Source organism: Urocampus carinirostris, chromosome 17, assembly GCF_059441175.1.
Source record: "Urocampus carinirostris isolate Australia breed hairy pipefish chromosome 17, RoL_Ucar_1.0, whole genome shotgun sequence".
NCBI lineage: Eukaryota > Metazoa > Chordata > Actinopteri > Syngnathiformes > Syngnathidae > Urocampus > Urocampus carinirostris.
In genome coordinates this window covers 15,077,683-15,093,379 of record NC_142365.1, presented here as the reverse complement: position 1 = coordinate 15,093,379, position 15,697 = coordinate 15,077,683, and the positions used below count along the sequence as shown (strand labels likewise).

The 15,697-nt window shown below is 39.0% G+C and overlaps 1 protein-coding gene across 2 annotated transcripts in view; it reads left to right on the top strand.

Annotated features, from left to right (window-relative positions):
- The first annotated feature begins 14,588 nt into the window (after window positions 1-14,588).
- Window positions 14,589-15,697, top strand: part of cpeb4b (cytoplasmic polyadenylation element binding protein 4b) — a 51,102-nt gene continuing 49,993 nt past the window's right edge. Inside the window, exon 1 of one of the 2 annotated variants that reach the window (XM_088320445.1) lies at window positions 14,589-14,971. The gene's annotated coding sequence lies outside the window, so the exon portion shown is untranslated. The remainder of the gene's footprint in view (window positions 14,972-15,697) is intronic. The other variant, XM_088320446.1, reaches the window with a different exon arrangement.

Sequence of the window (15,697 nt, the reverse complement as noted above, 5' to 3'; positions counted from 1 at the left end):
TGGTTGAAAAAACATTCTCACACGGGCCAAACATGAATGGTATAAATAGTGTGGCTTAGCTGGAGGGCTGGAGGCTTTTTGAAGGCTCGCAATTAAACTGTCATTCAGTTATGTAATATTTAATTATAAAACGATTGTTGAGAGGTTTATTTTACTTAACATTTTTTTTCCTTCGCTAAGATTTGGGCGCCACAAGGCTGTACTTGCCCGAGACACACCATAGAAAATGGTGCCCCTACGACCCTAGTGGTAAAGGGATCCAAGTGTTTATCAACTGTTCATTAGTAAAAAAATAAAATAATTAAATTGAATTTATTTCCACTACCGTTTATTTTACTCGGGTAAAAATCATTAAAAGTGACAAAACATAGCATACAAACAGTAATTTAAATGATGGAGTTTATAATGCAAAAGTCTTTCTGCTTTTAAATTTCATTGTTTTATGAAAATATTGACTTGAACATGGAACCTGAATTTCATATCTATTACAGATGGGAGTTAAGGTCCTTTAAACTTCTGAGAAGACATTCTGTTGCTATTTTTTAAAATGTACTTTTTGTACAGCGTGTCTGTGGGCTTTATTTTAAGTATAATATCAGGGTGGGTTTCCACAATGTTCTCTGGTTGAATAATGGGAGTCAGCAAATACAGCTACCGTAGGTGCGTTGTGAGTGGTGCCTGGCTTTGGCTGAATCCAGCAGACACACTTCAAACAGCAAGTCATCCAGCTAATTTTTCTCTTGTGCTTTTCTCAACATTGTCTCATCACATAAAAGGATATGTGGGCCACATTTGACACATGTCCTGTAAAAGATCACAATCTTGCTTGACTGTCTGCGATCCGATGACAAGATTAGAATGTGCAAGCGACAAAAGAAGACCCCCGGTAGCTGGATGCTAACAAGCCCCAGCTAGCAAGCATTTTTAACCGCAATTCTTAAATCATACCATGTGAAAGGATCTTATTTGCACCCGCATTGAAGAAAGTGCAGCTGTGCTGCCTGATAAGCAACGCTAGCGGTTCCACCTCCAGCTTGACGTGCTCTTTCGTCACCATTAGCCCGACTATCATCACGAAAACACACCCAAATCATCACAGATGCACACGCGAATTACACAGATGCACACGCGTGACGCCAGGATAAACGCACTAACGTGACATACATTTTGATTTCCATTTCTTGACGAGGCCACGTGCTCTGTGCACGTATCTGGGTGGAGGGCGGCTTGACTCAGCGTTCCTCTGCCTATTGGTCTTTTTTTTTCATGTCAGCTTGTTGCATTGGGTGTGCCTATGTGCGTGTGAGGTGAGGGTGAGGGGACATGACAGCAGTGGTAATACAAACACGGACTCACATATATACCGGTAGTTTAAAATAAACGGATACAGAAGATCAAGAGTCGGCAACAACCGGGCTTTGGATCATTTAGTGCTAAGCCGCACAGAAATAAAAATAATTTTGACTCCAATAAAAACTCAAAGTTTTGGTTGCGCGTTCCACACGAGATTTTCTGGTCTTATATTACTGAATTTGAGCTACAACTGACTAGTTGACAATTATCGCGAACCAAATTTGCTCAGCATTGGATGCAACCAGGGGTGGGCAGATTGATCGACGTATCCATATTATCAATACCAAGCAAGTAATTGGATCGGATCTATACTGTTTTCCTGGAATCGATACTTCATTCCTCCACAAATTCCCTCAAAGCGCCACTCCTATATGAATATAGCGCAGCCCTCCTCTTTATCACCCAGAAACCTCAGCAATTCAATTTGTTTATGTAGGAGTATTGAATGACAGTCACACTTTTAGCAACTTTCCCTACCTGGCTTGCTGCTGAATCCTGCCTGCCAGGAAGAAGAGAGGGAAAAATCTATGTGCCTACCACTAAAAAAAAAACTAAAAACGACTGTCATGAACCAGGACAGGAAACAGGAATGGAGAACCCAATAGCGTAACGTACTCACAGTTTATTAGGGAGAGGAGGAATGCGCTCACACTCGATCCGGGGATCGATGGTCGCGGAAGTGGATTGAGATCCGAACAAAAGAGTTGTCAAAATCAAACAGATCAGGCCAAAAATAAAAAATGATCAAACACCGGCAAATTCACAGAACTAGGCATTTCACACAGAGTTTAACAGGAGTGTTGCAGACGCTCTGACAACTAACGGCTCAAAGGACCGAGTTTAAGTACTCCCAGTGAGCAATCCGTCAACGCGTTTCAGCCGTCGTCTATGGGCGGGGCCAATTTGGCGCCATGGCAACCGTGACAGAACCTGGCGCCGCACGGCTGTGACCAATTGGGCGCCATGGCAACTGTGACACAAACAGGAAGCGCAGTCAGGTGTGATTTTTTTTTTAAACTACAAAAACAACAATGCCAGAAGTAATTTGTATGGTGAAGTGGTCTCCTACTGTGGCAGAACCAGAAATTTACATAAACACATTAAAATATCTTACCCTGTAGAGAGCGACAAGCTGCAACCAAAAATGAGCTTAGAAGGCAAGAAAAGGAGCCCTTTTGCATGTATTATTGAGCTTTAATTTGAGAAACACATCAATTTCTACATTTTTTTTAAATTATGAAATGTTACAAAACATTAAAATCTTTTTTCACATGACAGTGACAATATACAAATGACGTCATAGCAAATGTGAACTTAATAAACAAATCATTTTGATATATCTCAAAAACGAAATCACGATTCACTCAAGATCTAAAAATCACATGTCTTGATAAATGTACACACAGGATTAAAAATCGCATACGTCAATTGCAGATATATATGTGGGATCTGCAAAATACATGATTTACACCGAAATTCCTTCTCTAATGGTGCTGAAGAAATAGAAAAATTGGCTTTGAAGGAGCCTTTACTCTGAAAAATGCTGGTCCTCAGAGCTAAGAAGAGAGTGTTCTCCATTCGGGCCCCGGTCCTGTGGAATGCTCTTCCCCCTCAGATTCCATCTGCAACCTCAGTGAAATTGTTTAAATCTAGGCTTAAAACACACTTCTATTCTATAGCTTATGAATGATCTATATTTCATGTTGACAATGTCTTTGTTTGCTAATGCTACATCAATTGCAACCTCGTCATCCTTTTTATCTTGTTTTTTATTCTTTATTTTATATTATACTTTAATAATTATAGATTTTATTTTTAATTTCAATGTTTGTTAATGCGACATCCGTTACAGCCTGGTCATCCTGGAAGGGGGATTACTTCATGTGCGGTCCCTTCTCACCTATTGACACCTATTGACTTGAACCCCTTAAACTTGTGTGTATTAATCAAAGACACTTGGAATTGTGTAACCTGACTTTGAACACGATTGCTTCATAAAGACACATCTATAAAAAGTGATATCACAGTGGGTGTTCACATTTATGCAACCACGTCCCCTTTTGGAATGATCTTAGACTCATTTTTTTCCCTTTCATCACAAGCAGAATTCCAGCAGAGCGTGCAGACTTTTTCTAAGTCGGGGGGCTTTGTGTCCTTTTTCCAAACACCGAAAACAGAACGGGACCAAATTTGGGAATGTTGAGGTGGTGCTGCCCATTCGGCTGCTGCAGCTCCTTACAGTTTGTCGGAAAGCCAAACTCGTCGAGCGTAGACAAGTGCCAACAAGGTAAATGAAACCACAATACCTCCATATTTCACACGATCTTGAATTATAAACATTCCTAAATCGAGTGTCTATCCATTCCCCAAATTCTCTGGACGCTAGTCTGCAAAGAATTGAAAATCAAATATCATAGATACACTACTGTTTAAATAGTTTAGGGTCGCTATTTTAAAGGAATAGCACAGTTTTTTTTCAAAGAAGATAATGTGAAATTCAATGTGATTAAACTATTTTAGCTGCAAATGTCTGGTTTTCAATGCAATATCTACATTGATGTTCAATGGCCCATTTCCAAAAACCAGCACTCACTCCAGCGTTTCAATAGTACGTTGTGTTTGCTAATTGCATCAGAAAACTATTACAAAGGGTCTGCCACAACTCATCAGTAAATATTAAGCCTCTGGAAATGATTCCAGTATGAAAAATCACCGATAGATGATAGGAGTGGCTTTGATCAGATCTTTGACCGGACATCGACCGGACTTTCTTAGTGTTGCTTTCTGTATCCAGTGATTGAGTTGTGTAGGTGGACCCATATGGCGAAAAGGTAGTGAAGCAGTGTGTGTGACCACTTGGCTAAATTTAGCCACTTACACGTGCTCTGACCAACTCCAGCTGTTGACTCTTTTTGAGCCGCTCTGGGTGTATCCAATCCACTTGGTCTTTTGTTGTTGCTGGTGGGGATTAACAGCAGCTTTAATGTCAGTTCACTGGCTGAAATTTACCCAAGAAAAATACCTCTAATTGGCAAATACTACAAACAATACAAGAATGATAAATGAATTAGATGACTGGCAACCTGGCCACAAATTGGAAAAATGTATTCCTCGATGCATTCATTTATAAAAGTTTGGCAGTTCCTTGTGACCCACAGCAGAACTGGTCCTACTGGTCTCTGTCAGGAAACAAAACCCATCCCTTCTTTTACTTTCACTCAAAACAAACACACTGACACACATTATCCATAAAAGCATGCCACAAGTATTCTTGACCTCTGACGACACATCCAAGATTGGATAGCTTCTATGAATAAAACATGGAATCCATTAAAAAATTAATCGCCTCTACCTTGGGCATAATTACAGCACGTTTGCGTGACAAGCCTGTGTACAAGACCAACATTTGAATTTTAATGGTTTTTCCGGCATATCTCCGAGACAAGTGGGACCTCTTAACCTGACGGCGATTGCTTGAGTGCGAATACTGTAATAATTCTCACGCTTGACGAGGCGTTTAATAGACATCGAAATGCTACGCCACGTCGGGTGACGTAGGCCAGCAGGAAATAGAACAGCGAGAAAAATGTCGTGACGTGACCTGTGCTCTAATGCATCAAAAGACAGAACAAGTTTTGGGGATCCACATACAAAAATCTTTTATCAGTTGCACATAATATCGCTCATTTTGAATATCATTTTCTTGGACTGTACTTGGGTTGAAATGACCCACAACCTGGTGGTCAAAACCCTGAATGCTGGTGTATATAACTTAGATTCGCAGGGCTTTTCCTAGATTGGTCCAAACAATAGAAACAAGTAGATGTTTTTTATTCACATTCCCTTGTGAGCTGTATAAATAAATACAAAGATTTCCTTAAAATGAAGTTAAACACGGGCAGCACGGTGGCGCAGTGGTTAGCACGTGAGCGGAACAGTTCTGAGGTCATAAGATCGAACCTCCTGTATGGAGTTTGCATGTTCTCCCCGTGCTTGCGTGGGTTTCCTCCGGGCGCTCCGGTTTCCTCCCACATTCCAAAAACATGCATGTCAGGTTAATTGGCCGGTCCGAATTGTCCCTAGGTGTGAATGAGCGGATGAGTTGTCTGTCTCTGTGTGCCCTGCGACTGGCTGGTAACCAGTTCAGGGTGTCCCCTGCCCACTGCCCGATGATTGCTGGGATGGGCTCCAGCACCTCGCGACCCTACTGAGGATAAACACACTTCTATTCTATAGCTTATGAAGGATCTATATTTCCTGTTGACGATATCTGCGTATTATTTGATATTGCAACATCCATTGCAGCCTAGTCATCCTGGAAGGGGGGTTACCTCATCTGCAGTCCCTTCTCAATGTTTCTTCATTTTCCCCATGCTGAGGTTTTGGAGTTTTTCCTTGCCCTCGTGTTGGTTTTAGATCAGGGGATGGTGTAATAATAGTCTGTGATTTGCAATCATCTGTGGTCTGTGCAGCACTTTGAGACTCCTTGTGCTTAAGGGTGTCACAAATAAATATGACTTGACTTGACAACACAAGGGTTAAAATGCATTGAGGGAGCACATATCAAGAATTAATTGTGATATTTTTCACTTGTTATTTTCATTTTTAAATTAAATAATACTTACTAAAAATGACCTGCTAATGCAGGCAATTTTTATTATTTCATTTTCGTATTTTGAAATGTTTTAAAATTAATAATACTTTAGGCTTGGACAGCAGATTATTGTACTCATTCTAAATATTTTTTCTCTAAATTTACCCAAAAATAAGGTAAAATAATTAGGAAAAAAAACTAGATCGAGAAATGTTTTCTGCCAATGAAATTTGATTTTTCCCACTCTGGAATAGTAATTCCTATTTCTGTCATGATTTTTTTAAAATTATTATTACTATTCTGACTATTTGAAATCAAATCATATCAAAATGTAAAAGTGCTGTATAAAAACATTCAGTGTACATTAAGGAAATTAAATCCTTCTCTTTTGCCCCATCTAACAACTTCAAACCCCAAATAAACAGACACATAAAAACAAAATTATAATAAAAATAAATAAGTACCCCCTATGGCAAGGCACAGACTCAGCATGTGTGGAAAGTGACCTGAGGGAGTCTCATCCACACTGATATCATCATGAGCACAGTGTCCCAAGGGTGACATTCTCTGAATGTTAGATTTTGGCTGAGCTTGCTATCAAAACTCTTCCGTGCTCCAGTTTCCTTCTCAAATTCGACCGAAGGACCTTTTCCACGCATTCATCCTTACAGTGCATTATTCCGACCTGGAGTTCTCTCCCTCGGGATGCCGTTCTAATTAACCCAAAGAGGTCTCTACTCCAGTGCAGTGGGCCTCCACTACTGTTTGAGAAAGACTCCTGCGTGTGTGTGAGAGTGTGTGTGGGGGATTTCATGACTCCGCTGGGTTCAGTGGAGGTCGTAAATTACATGAACACAGCAGCTGGGGGTCTGCGAGTGTGACTTTATCAGTGAGTGTGTGGGTTTATGTGCATTAAACATATATTTCCAAACATACACTACCGTTCAATAGTTTGGGGTTGCTTAGAAATGTCCTTAACAAATAAGGAATATACAACATACATTTTTAATATGGTGGATTACTATTTTAGATGCAAATGTCTGCTCTTTAATGCAATATGTACATAAGTGAATTGAGACCTGTTCCCAACAAATGGCACTCCGGTGGTCTTATAGTAAATTTTGTTTGCAAATTGATAATTAGAGAACCCTTGTGCAATGGTGTTAGCAAAGCAGAACGCAGTTTAGCTGGTAAGAGAAGCGAGCCTGTGGGAAGAGGTACTGCAGTGTGCGGTGCAGAACCACCAGGTTCTGCAACAGCTTTGTCCCCCTGGCATTAGACTGTTAAATGGTCAATCACACACACAGTAAGCCTACACAGCTGCTAATCTGTACATCTGTTTTTTTGTTGTTTTTTTTTTGCATTACTGGCAGTCCTCTTATACCTAGCCACTCCTTTGCACATCTGTTCTCCTCTGCACTGTCGAACTCCGGTGTTATTGTTATTGTATAGTGACTTGTTTACCTGACTGCTCATTTTGCGCATCTGGTTAGCTGCTCCTCTTGCACTCTTTGCACTACTGTATAATACTATACATAGCTATAATTATTTAGTATAATATTAGTACTTCAATACTCTAACTCAGTACAACATTTTATTTATATCTGTACATTCAAGGAAACTGTGCGGGTCAGATGTATCGACATTTCGTTCTGTATACACGTGTACAAGAATGACAATAAAGTATATCTGAATCTGAATCTGAATCTATAAAACTAACTTTCCTTTGACATAGTCCAATATCGAGAGCATCACGTTTGTGGGTATGATCAAACTTTCAAAATGGCAAGAAAATAAGAACTTTCATGTGAAATTTGACAGTCTATTCTTGAAATGGCCAAGTAGCTGAAGATCTCCTGCAACGGTGTATACTACTTCCTTCAGAGAACATCACAAACAGGCTCTGTCTATCCAGTGTAGAAAGAGAATTCGGGGACACAAACAAGCCAGAGGACAAATACCTTATTCTCTAGTTTGAGAAATAGACACCTTACTAACTGCTTGGTTAAACAGTAGCCGCAAAACACCAGTGTCAACATCTATAGCAGGGGTCTCAAACGCAATTAGGTTGGGGGACACTGAAGCTAGGGTTTGGGTGAGCTTGGGCCAAACAGGGTTTTCCACAAAAACAGCGCTGATAAAAACATTCCGTTGTTCTTAAAGGGACAGTGTTTTATATTTGACCACTAGATATCGCTGTCATGTGTAGTGCAACCAAAAGTCCAAGGAAGTCTACAAACTACGAACAATACAAGTGAGCAATAAGCACCCTTTTTCTTCAGCCTTTCACAATGAAAGACAAAAAGAAGATAAAATATTTTACTCCTCAAAATGGATTAAGAAATCGGGAAGAATAAAAAAGGAAAATAGGCAAAAAAGGAAAGGGGAATAAAAAAGTAAGGGAAAAGAAAGCAGAAAAATAGAAAATGGAGAAAATAAATAAATAAAAGAAAGGGCAAAAAAATGCAATTTTTTTTCTCTTTTTCTTTTCCTTTATTTTTCCCTTTTTATTTTTTTCACTGTTCTTTTACTTTTCTCTTATTTCTTTTTTTCATTGTTCTCTTTTCTTTTTCTTTTTTGTCATTTTTTCTTTTCCTATTTCTCTTTTTTAAGGTGTTTTTTGGTCAATTTGAGTGCCCACATTTTCTCTTTTTCCGTTGTGCTTTTAGCACTTGTTTTTGGTGGCACAACATAAAAAGCGACATAAAGTGGGGAAATAGTACACAATGTCCCTTCAACTTTCATATTAAGATTTGGGTCTCAAACTATCATCGCGAATGGCCCCTGGGCCGCAAGTTTGAAACCCCTGATCTTCATTGAAGATGCAAAACATGTCAGCTTTTTCAGGTTTTGTACTGTATTACCGTATTTTCCAGACTATAAGGCACGAGTAACGCATTTTCCCAAAATTTGTAAATCTGCCTTATAATCTGGTCTGCCTTATATACTGGAAATATGGTTGATATAATTGGAAATGCACAGTAACTATTAAATGATACTGCAAATGGTAACTGTTCTGCCTTTGAGAAGCCTATAGAGTGGTTTTTAAGTGCCGTTTTGTGGTTATGATGTTAATTGATTGTTGTTAAGAGGAATGAAAAAGAGAAGTGCAGAACTTTGATGGCAACGCAGATGCCAACTTTTGAACGCTCATTGTAAATCCTCTTTTGTTTTTACTTTGGCCAATAACTGTTCGTAAGCATGAAACGTATTGTGATGACTTGAATAAAGATTTTTGTTTATGGTCACATTTTGTACCAAATTACGTACTAATTAATGTTTGAATTGTTGTCACTGTAAATGATACTGCAAACAGTAACTGTTCTGCCTTTGAGCAACATATAGAGTGGTCTTTGAATGCTCTAGCCAAGTGGCAAACATGAGACAACTAGAAAAGAAAACAGTGGAAAAAAAGGAATAAAAATATAATTCTGTTATTTATTTCCACCGAATGATACCTAATTTTTTGCCATGTGCCATTTATCATTTTTGACTATCAATTAGGGGTGGGCAGGTCGATCCAAATATCGGCATCTACGTCATCGTTCAATTTTCCCAAAGCGCCGCTTCTCTATGTAGACAGCACAGCCCTTCTCTCTCTCTCACTTACCCAGCACCATCGACCACACTCTTGAGTTTATGCCTGAGTTTGTGACTGACAGGCAAACTATTAGCATCTACGGGCCCATCCCCTACCAGAAGCTAAAAATTACCAAACCAAACAGGAAGCGCAACGCATTGTGGAGCTTTTTCCAGCTCCAGAAAAGAACAATCCCATATGTCATTTATTTGGTAAAGTGGTCTGAGGCGACACCACAAATTTACATAAAATCGTGAAAAAAGCTCACCATAAAGAGAGCAAGTGGCTGCAACCCAAAATGTAAACATCTTTCTGTTCCTGAGCAAAAACCTGGAACTGAGCCAATGAGGGACACTTGACACTTTATTTGCATCACTGACTTTATTTTAAAGATATTGTGCAATGGAAGGTATTTTAGTCTTTTAGATGACATTGTTATACAGCATTTGCTTTTTGTAACATTGCTGCTTTTTTGGTTTGATTCTCTTGGATTTTGTTCTGAAACAGGTGCAACATGAATATTTATCTTTTTTTTTCACACTGTTAAAGTTTGCAATATAGTTATTTAACAATGAATGAAATAGTTGGGCGGCACGGTGCATGAGTGGTTAGCGCATCCGTGGCACAGTTCTGATGTCATAGGATCGAATACTCCTGTGTGACAATAATAATAATGATTTCAGTGCTTTTTTGAAAAATCAAAATTAGAAATGTTCACGCCAATCTATAAACCCCACATTCAATGTTTTTCAGACTCCAACAGTGCCTTATTTTACTATTTTTTAACCCGAGAAATCCAATGCGGTCACCGTCAGAGCCTGCCAATACTCTCTCGTCCCTTCTGTACACATTCATCAATACGCTCGGCCTAATTTATCACCCGTTCCCAGCCGGACCTGAGCTGACTTGATTTATGAGATAGCCACAAAAGTCCAAGCTTTGCCATGACCTCCAGGTGATAATGACCAGTAATGGGTTGAGAACCTAGCTTTGGAAGATGCTGGAATGTATGCTTTGTTTTAGATATGAAAGGATATTTTTGGGGTAAGATCAAACTAGGGGTGGGAGATACTGGGATTTTAGGGTAGTATCAGACAATACTGGATGGGTACCCATACTTTTTGCTTGGAAAGCTCACTCTGACTTAGTTTAGAATTACAATAAAAACAGCCTCAAACAGCCCATTTTTTAATTAACATAACTACAATGCAAACTTAAACAGTATTGAAAAACTAAATCTACATTTATCTGTTATAAGTGATTCAGAATACAAACATAACAAAGTCAATATGATGACTATAATACCTTTCATTGCACAATAAACAATACAATGTAAAAACCTTTAACAGTGTAAAAAATGAAACACTTCAAATCAAGTCATGTTTATTTGTATAGCCCTGAATCACAAGAAGTCTCAAAGGGATGCAAAAACCACAGACTATTACAGACTACAGACTATTATTACATCATCCATTGTTCTAAAACCTTCATGAGGGAAGGGAAAAACTAGAAAACCTCAGCATGCGGAAAACAAAGAAACCCTGAGAAGGGGTCGCACATAAAGGCTGCAACTGATCTTAAAATACACAGATATCATCAACATAAAATATAAGCCATTCATAAGCTATAGAATAAGGCCAACAACTGTTTAAGAAGAAGTCAAGAAAGCCAAACCAAAAACGCAGCAATGTAAAGAAAATACAAATATAACTTAGTCAACATGACCACTATAACCTTCTATTGCACAAAAAAACAATACAATGTAAAAACCTTTAACAGTGTAAAAAATAAATACCTCTAATCAAGTTAAGCCATGATCATTTGTGATGCCCTTAATCACTAGGAGTTTCAACGGGCTGCACAGACCAAAGATTATTGCAAACTACAGACTATTAGTACACCATCTCCTGATCTAAAACCTACATGAGGGCAAAGAAAAACTCAAAATCTCTACAAGATACCTTGACTGTGGGTTATATTACATTTGCCAATCATGTTGCAGTTCTTTGATTACCACACTCTTAATGTTTTTATAACCTAGGAGATTTGATAAAAAAGAAAGGGATCGGTCAAGGGCTTTTAAACAGGTTGGACTTTCTTATCTGAGGTTTCGGCTCTCTCCCCTGTTCACCTTGCAAGTCATCCATCTTGCTTCTTGAAATCAAAGTTCCTTTTACTTGGGAGACTACAATACCTTACATTGCACAATATTTTGAAAGTAAAATCAATTGTGCAAATAAAGTGTAATTACAATTGGATAGAAATTGAAAGTTGGAATGTATCAATAATGCCACACTAACCACATTATTATCGTCAGAGTTAAAATGTTAAGACAGTATCGATTATAAGACAATAGAATTGATCAGATTCAAGTACTCGCTCAGTATCGATAATATCGATATATTGATTGATCCGCCCATCCTTTGATGTACCTTGTTGACTTCATAACATGTCTATGATAGCGTTTATCAATACCGTTTAAGATATTAAGGTGCTGTCCTTTGAGCTTTAACATAATGGCAGAAAAATGGGAATTGTGAAAATAAACAGTCCTGTATGTTTTTTCCTTCCTATTATCACTGGTGTGACTTATACTCCAGTGCGACTAATGTTTTACCCTTCTTTGTTATGCATTTTATGTCTAATGCAACATATACTCCAGTTCCTCTTGACACGACTGCCTCAGAAAATTAGAATATAGTATGCCATGATCTTTCTAGTGCTATGAAAGGGTAAAGCCTCAAAGCTTCCATGATGGCAGCACAAAACTTATGGATCAAAAATTTCACGCTTTGCAGTACACGGATCCCTTATTCACAAGGTTCGTGGGGGCACCATTTCCTGTGGTGTGTCTTGGGCAAGTTTTGCCTGGCGGTGCCGATTCCTCCCTAGCTTGGTTTTTTGGGTAGGGTTTCACCCCCCTCATGAAACACATAGTACTGGTTTCCATGTTTACCAGAAGCAGAAGAAGCCTCCTGCTCTGACTCAGGTACAGCACCTTCATCATCTGGTTGCCGTTGTTCTTCAGTGCAGAGCATCGTCCCACTAAAAAAGACATATTTTGATCGTAACTTTTCAACATATGCGTATACATTCGGGATTGTCTTTGCTGTAGCAGCATTTCCCTTTCTAATATTATGTTAAAAGAGTATCAACAGAAAAATATTATTTCTTTTATAATATGAAGAATCCTTTTTGTATATACATACAGTATTTTATTTTATTGTATCCTGTTTTAAACCTCTTTAATAAACACTGTACACCGGGATTGTAATGAAAGTTTCATTAGCATTTTATATTAATGAATCCTGAATCTCTTACAGCAGGGCTCTTTCATCGTAACTTTTCAACATATTAAGTTTTCATTAGCAATTAGTTTTTTTGTCGCGTAATATCATGTTGAAAGAACACCAACAGGAAAATATTGTGCAATATTCTTTAATTCTGTTAAAATATGAATGACCCATAATAGTGGAAAAAAAGACACTTAAGATCGTAATATTTTAACCTATGAGTTTACATCTCATCTCATTAGCTACACCGCTTATCCTTGGTAGGGTCGCGGGGGTACTGGAGCCCATCCCAGCAATCATCGGGCAGTGGACAGGGGACACCCTGAACTGGTTGCCTGCCAATCGCAGGGCACAAGGGGACAGACAACTCACTCGCCCATTCACACCTAGGGACAATTTGGACCGGCCAATTCACCTGAAATGCATGTTTTTGGAATGTGGGAGGAAACCGGAGTGCCCGGAGGAAACCCACGCAAGCACGGGGAGAACATACAAACTGGAGCTGGATTTGGACCCACGCAGGAGGTTCCCAAGACATGAACTGTGCCGCACATGCGCTAACCACTGCGACGCCGTGCTGCCCCAGAAAACTTCAATATTCTTTTAATATATAATTGGACCAAAATAGTTGAAAGGACAGGTTTGATCGTAAATTTTCAATATACTGTATGAGTTTTTATTAGCAATTAGCTTTTATGTAGTGGTCATCCTGGAACGGGGATGGATTACCTTCTAAAGGTTTCTTCATTTTCTTCATGCTGAGGTTTTTGGGTTTTTCCATGCCCTCATGTAGGTTTTAGATCAGGGGATGGTGCAATAATAGTCTGTAGTTTGCAATAGCCTGTAGTCTGTGCAGCCCTTTGAGACTCCTTATGATTAAGGGCTATACAAATAAACATGACTTAACTTGTGGTGTTCCCCTTTGTAATATGTTAAAAGAACACCAACAGAAACATTTTTCTCTAATGTTCTTTACTCCTTTTAAAAAAATGTATGACCCAAAATAGTTGGAAAAACATATTTGATCCGTATTGTTAATAAATATAAGAATAGGAATAAGAAGAGTATTAATAAAAATACATTTCTCCATAGCGCCTTTTACGACGCCCAAAGTCACTGTTCACAGAATGAAAACAGTTATATTTATAAAAACAGATAATTTAAATAAAAGTACAATAAAAGGGGCAATGTAGTGATGTTATTCTTTGACATATTATAATGTGTCATGTTGAAAGATATATCAACAGAAACATTTTCTTAAATAATAGAAATAATAATAATAAGAATACATTTTATTGCAAAGAGGTTTTAGAACACGGTTTCAGTACACAGTAACATAAAACATCAATAAGATTATTTTATTTCTATTGAAATATGAATTGACCAAAACAATTGAAAAAAAATAATTTGTTATTTAATGAATATTTTCTTGCATGAGCAAAGATGATTTGCATTGATGAGCATTGATGTAGCAGTGTTTGGACCATCATAATGTATCAGGTTAAAAGAGACTCAACAGGAAAATATTCTTCAATATTTTATGATGGTTTGAAAAGGTGAATAATCCGAAATATATCATAATATAGATAAGAAATGATATGTTCATTTCTGTCTGAAAATGTCATAGCGGTATTGCGAATCCGATGAGGTTCGGTGGGCGGAGCGAGGGCTCGGCCGCCGGTCCTTTAACCAACCACACACCGAGGTGTGGCTCTAGAAGGTGTGGCCTAGAGCTAATGGGCGGAGTTCCAAGCGGAAGTGTGTTTCGGCTGATTCCTCACTGTCATTCGGCCACGGTCGGCTTGAGCAGAAGGGGGGCAAGGCAAAGCCAAAGCTCGCTTCACCAAAGGATCCAAATACAGAAGCCCGACTGAAAATGAAACCGACCGAATAAGGCTCGCGACACACTCGACCGCATTTGACGCGTCGCCAAAGCCGAGCTTAAGCGGTCCACAATCGCGTCGAAGCGGTGTCATTGAGCAGGCAGGACACGTCAGAAGGGAGGAGAAAAAAAAAAGCTGTCCGATTGCACCGTAGCTATTAAATCGCCTCCGCCGGCCTTAAGACATCCTTTCAAGGACAACAACCCGCTGTCAAGCCGACGGAAGGTTCCCGAAAAACGTCGCCGAGGACGGAGGCGGTGAACACAAGGTGAAAGAAAAAAAGACGTTTTTATATTAGCCAGCTAGCACAATGCTAACAGTTAAAGGCTAGCTGGCTAGGGCTAGTAATATTAGCTCTTAAGCTAACTGTATATATATTTTACCAGGTCAATGTCGCTTTTATGTATTCTTTTTGTTTGTCGTGCACAAAAGACTCCTTTTTGTATTGCGTTTTATTAATTTGCTGATGAAAGAGCTGGGACTTGACAGCTGTCAAACAAGGTCGTGCGTTTTTTTTTTTTTTTTTGTCTTTTCTCTACGTCGATTTTTCTTTAACGTCATGCTGTTTATATCTTTTGTTTTTGAGCTCCACGCCACGCACGCATCTTTGGCGTGTCAGTCGCTTTTTGTACGTCCAAAACGTCTCCGAAATAGCCCCCCGTCACATCAAAGCTCGTATATATTACAAAGGGGGTGGAGGGGGAGGTTTCCTTCCCTGCTATCCGTGGACAAGTTAACGTCACGCGGTTATAATTATCCCGGATATGTCCCGACATTCAAGGGACGTTCGTTCAATAATGGGTTGGAAGGAGTTGTTGATCTTATTTCTAAGAATCTTGTGAATGGATAGAGCAAGTCAAATAAACCCCTTTCCGTTTTTGCAGACAAGAGTGGCGTAGTAGAGCTGCGCGCGCATTGTTGAGGCAAAAAAGTCGGAATTCATGGCCTCATCAAACCAGCCAACTGACAAAATAATCGCAGATCGTAGATATTA